Source organism: Elaeis guineensis, chromosome 11 (assembly GCF_000442705.2).
Source record: "Elaeis guineensis isolate ETL-2024a chromosome 11, EG11, whole genome shotgun sequence".
In the NCBI taxonomy this organism is placed as follows: domain Eukaryota; kingdom Viridiplantae; phylum Streptophyta; class Magnoliopsida; order Arecales; family Arecaceae; genus Elaeis; species Elaeis guineensis.
Window position 1 is genome coordinate 121,845,299 of NC_026003.2, and position 5,914 is coordinate 121,851,212.

Sequence of the window (5,914 nt, forward strand, 5' to 3'; positions counted from 1 at the left end):
CGTAGGTCATGAGAGGCGGCATGGACCGAGGGCGCAGGGGTGATCGCAAGCGGGCACCAATGGAGGTCCCTAGGCATGCGAGGGGGTGGAAGAGCTGCAGTGGCGGTGGGTGGTTGGACCGAGGGTGCGGGGGTGACCGTTACAAATAGGTGGCGGATGACTGATGAGAGAGCGGATGATCCATGGATGACCGCAGGGGTGTGCCGCAGGCAGGCGGGAGGGCGGATGACCCGCAAGGGATGGGGGAGGTGAGTGTGGGTGGCCTATGGGTGGGGGTGAGGGGTGGGTGGGGGTGCAGAGGACTTGCGGGTGGCTGTGTGGTGGGGAGTGACTGCAAGTAGCCATGGGAGGGGCACTACTAGAAAAAAGATTTTTCGGATGTTTAAAAGCATCGTCAAAAATTTTTCAAAATTGCTGAATCTTTTCACGACGTTTGGCATAACATCATCAAATCGTCGCGCTAGCCATATCGCTAATGGCCAATCGTAACGTTCATCATAAAACATCGTGGAAAGAATGTCAAAATTGCGACGTATGCCTAAACGTCGTAAAACGTAGTTTGATTGAGCGATGTTTCACCAATGTCGTGGAACAAAAATCTTTCATGATATTTTCAAATGTTGCAAAACGTAGGTTGATTGAGTGATGTTTCACTAACGTCGTGGAATAAATATCTTTCGTGACGTCTGACAAACATCACGGAACATGATTGATTGTGCGATGTTTTGCCAACATCGTGAAATGAACGAAGATTTTTGGCGATGTTTCCAAATGTCGCAGAATGATTTCGCTGACATTGCAAAATAAGGATGTTTACGAAAGGATGTTTTGTGATGGCCAAGTTTTGCTTCATTGATAGTTCAATTATAACTTGTATAAAATATTATATTTCATAGTATATATTCAAATATCAAATAAATCATCTATTTTCAGTCAACAAATCATTCAACAACTAAAGTATGAACTCATATGCAATTTATAATCAAGATGAATCCATACACAAAGTTTATAATCCAAAAATTAAATTGTCCAGATATCCAAAGAGATGATATTTCCAACTAAAAGCACCAAAAGCCATTTTTACCAAAACAAATAATTCACCTCTAACCAAAAGTAAACAAACTATTATCCAATTTCTATAACAAACAAATAGTTCATAAATCCACAATCCAAAGTAGTATGCTTATTACAAACAGGACATGCCATATACCCTTTAGTGACCATCCAAAATATTACCATAGGCTGAAAATCATTAATAGTCTACAATAGAACTGCATGCATTCAAAATTTTGACCATATGAAGCATCAAAAACATCAATACCCTTATCCCATAACTCATTCAAATCATCTACTAATGCTTTAAGTAGACATCAATGTCTCTATCCGTGCTTTCGGATCCAGAATAAGCAGTGACAGCATCAAGAATGACTCATCCATGCACATCCAAGGGGGTAAATTATATGCCAAAAGAATAACAAGCACATACTATAGGCATTAGACATGTTGCCAAATGATTGAATCCATCCATTGCTAGGCCAAGCCTCATATTATGGGGTTCTCTAGCAAATTTAGATACTGTTCGTCAAAGCTCTTCCAAGCTTCACCATCAGACAGATGAATCATGTGTTACTCTCACTTCTAGGTCTATCTTTGTACCATCTCATTTTTTTACTATTTTTCTCTACATAAATAATCGTTAAGTCTAAACTTCAACGAAAGTATCGTAACACTTTATAAGGAACTTCTTATCCTACATCATTAATCATCCATCTCGATGTTCCACACTTTAGACAACTGTCTAATTTTCATGCTCTTTCCAAAAGAGAGCACAGTCATATTTACATGCATATATTGACACATAACTCAAGCTCAAGTTCTGTATAAAGCGATTTGCTGCATAGTAAAATTTGGAAAGAATTGACCATTAGGCAAGACATCTCTTAGCAATGACAATAGCATATCAAAAGACTTATTACTCCATTTGTTGTATACTTTCAAATGGAGCAATTTTAAATAAATGATAATTTTAAAAATTTTGTACATCCTGATACAACTCTTCTGTAGCTTCCATCAATAAATATTAAAGACATCGATACAACTAACACCTATAGAAGCCTCCAAATTTTTCTCAATAGGACAATCGTTAAAGAAACTACCGACGTCACGTAGCAAGTCTTTATCCCATCATCATCTCATCCTCATTTGAGTCATTGCCTAACTCGTCACTTTTGTATCTACAAATAAAAATTTATCTCGATTATTGAAAAATTAAATTCTGTCCGTTCACCATGAAATATCCATCGGGTGTATGGTTGATCCATGCCAAATCTCAATAAATGATCGAAGACATTCTCTTGAGGTCTATATAAATTTCAAGCAATGTGAACAAGACACCGAATTTCGTAATCTTTGCCCTTATTTTGAGCCACAAAAGTCATAAACGATTTAATTTTCTCTATATATTCGCGAGAGAACTTAACACAATTTATCCAAACTTATCTATATTATATACAAATACCTATCATTAAAATCCAAACAAACTTCAACAAATGTGCCATTTAAATTATGTCTTTACAAAAGAAATGACAAGAAAAAAAGGATAAAGAAAGAAGAGCATAGTGCAGGCATTAACAAAAAAAATATGAAAAAAAAATCCTTGAGCCTAAAGGTCATACAACATGTCATATAATATTATGATAAAGATAATCCATCTCTTATATGCATATATAAAAATTGCATGATAACACCATAATTAATGTGCAAATAGCAACTAGATATCTAATTTTAAGATTTAACTGACACTCAAACAACCTATAGTCACGGGGATTCCATGTGTTGCAGGATCACAATGATAATTGTGGCACATCAATTCTTGCATAAACTTAAAAAAAAAAAAAAAAAAAAAACTTGCTTGATCATCCGAGTAGTAGGTGGACCATTTTTTTTTTTCTTTTGGTATTACGATCACATGATTTGATTGAAAAAACTTGCTACGAGGAGATTCTCTTGAAGCCAACCAATCAGCAGGGATGTAACCTTCTCTATACACATTATTCCTCTAAAAAATTATTTTTTAAAAAAAATCTCTATATGCATGAACAGCTTAGAAGGACTGTCGAGATAAGGCAGCCATGGCTATGGAAAGGAAGAGATGGTTCTTTTATACTGGATTTGATCCATGTAATAATAATTGCAAAAGTCCTGTTCTATAGCAATCTTATGAGATTGTAGAAGTACCGCTATCGTAATTAGTGCCTGCTAATCTCTGAACAGGGATGCCAAATCATTCAAACACACCTGCTAAAAATTATTAGGATCGAATGACCAATACATGAGGAAAATATCAGGGATGAGCAATATCGAACAAGCAATACCTAAAAAGCAATAGAACGTGATGATGACGGCGGCGACACCGATGAGTGAAGATGGGAAGATCGCGACGGCAATGGCAATGAGCGAAGATGGGAAGACCGATGATGGTGATGGCGATGGGATAGAGGAAGAAAATAAGGCTCTATCTTTTCTAAAGAAAAAGAAAGCATCGATGGGAGAAGACAAGACCTCGAAAAATGGTGATGGCGGCAGATGGAAAGTCCGAATAGGCCACGGAGGTCGGTGACGAACGAAGATAAATGGAGGTGGTGACTTTGAACGGTGGTGGCGTGGGTGAGAGGAGACGAATGGAGGTCGGTAAGAGGAGGCAAACGGCGATCCATGAGAGGTTGAATGGGATCTGTGAGAGGCTGCGAACGGCAATGGTGGCGAACGATGGTCCGTGAGAAGAGGCAAACGGTGGTCCGTGAGAGGAGGCGAATGGCCACGGCATGCATCGCGAGGATGAGAGGCGGTGGCGTGGGTGAGAGGAGAGGAATAGAGGTCGATGAGAGGAGGCAAATAGCGATCCGTGAGAGGCTGCGAACGACAGTGGTGGTGAATGGTGGTCCGTAAGAAGAGGCAAACGGCGGTCCGTGAGAGGAGGCGAATGACCGCGGCATGCATCGCGAGGATGAGAGGCGGTGGCGTTGGGAGAACGGCGGTGCTGTGGTGGCAAACGACGGTGGTGGCGAACGGCGGTCCATGAGAGGAGGGGGCGCGTGCGTCACGAGGGTAAGAGCGTGGCGTCGGAGAATAGGGATCATGTGGGTTTATTTTGGGGCACGGGGAAGAGAGGCGCCGAGATTATTTTGGGGCAGGGGTAAACAGCGGGCAAAAAAAAAAAAAAAACCTAGATGCATTTAAAAAAATAAAAAATATTAGCAAATTAAAGATGAGAAAACTTAGGCCAAAATGCGATGTTTTCGTCTTAAACATCGTGCAAAGATGTTATAATCCACGATGTTTATCCAAAATCGTACATGATCCATCTCATCAGTGACGTTTCATAATATCATCAAATAATTTATATTTTTATAATATTTTAATTTTTAAACATCGTGAAAGACTTAAATTCTTGTAGTGATGGGGGATGACCATAGGTGGCTGTCGCGAAAACTGCAAAAGGGTGAGGGGGCGAACAACCCACGGGTGGCCGCAGGGGTGCGTGGTGGAGATGGTGGCGCGGACAAACCACGGACATCAAGTGGGGGGTTAGCCACCAGCGGAGGACTCACAAGCACATGAGGGGCGGATGAGCAGCCATGATGGTACCAGAAAATGGGGATGGGCATGGAGAAGTAGAGGAGGGAATAAGCGGAGGAGCCGTAAAGGGAGAGAAAAAAAAAAATAATAAAATATTATTTTTTAAAAAATAAAATATATAAATTAAAATATGTAATATCTATATTATTTTTTATAATAAAATATGATAAAAAAGTATGAAGCAAAATTTATAATATTTATATATATGATTAAATTTATTAATCTACATGCAGAGACGATAAAAAAATTTTCTATAAAAATGAAGATCATAGAATATAATTTTTTTTTTATAAACTCTGGTTCTCAATACGTCCGATCCCAAAATATTAATTATTGTTTTCTTTTGAAGTGATGTTCTATGAACTCAAGTCAGTTCGACTTACGGCGGCTCTACTCCGCACTTTCGGCTTCGTGAGCTCCAATCTGAAAACAGTTTATGAACCCCGTCACAGCGTAAATGAACCACTCGGAGTTCAGGGAATTAAACCTTCCATGCTTACAGATAGTACCTCCGAAGAGAAAATGCTCACCGACAGTACCTCCCGGTGAGGTTGACTTCTGTCTTTAGTGGAATTGACTCCCTCTCTCCCCCACCTCAGGTGAGCCGTGAAAACAGTTGGAAAATAATTCTTTTGCCGCCGACAGGTTGAATCATATTTACTCGCCCCCCGGAGGATGGTTGTGGTGAAGTTAATAACACCCAGCCCAACACTGGTTTTCTCACTCTATATATGCTCGCAGCCTTCCCACTACTACAATTACTAACACAGAGGATGTAGAGAAAGAACTACGTTGATTCACCTTGCTGATCGATCTCTTTCCAACTCAGTTAGTTCTATTACATTGGTGGTGGTGGTGGTGGTGGTGAGTGAAGCCTTTTAAAATGAGAGCACCCTCGGGTGCAATGCTACGCTTTGCAGTTATTGCTGCAGTCGTTATTCTTTTGGCTGGTGAGGTTGACGCTACTGTGGATGGTGTGGCCACCAATGAGAAGCCGTTCTTTTTTGGCCGTCGACATGGCTATGGGGGAGGTCTAGATGGTGGTGGCTTCGGTGGAGCTAGTGGTCTGGTTGGTGGACCTGGTGGCGGTGGCGGGCTCGATGGTGGTGATGGTGGAGGGCTAGGAGGTGCTGGTGGACTTGGCAGTGGGGCTGGTGGTGGTGGAGGCTTGGAGGTGTTGGTGGAATTGGCGGAGGGGCTGGTGCCGGTGGCGGTTTTGGAGACGGTGCAGGTCTAGGGGGCAATGGTGGTGGCGGGCTTGCAGCTGGTGGTGGGC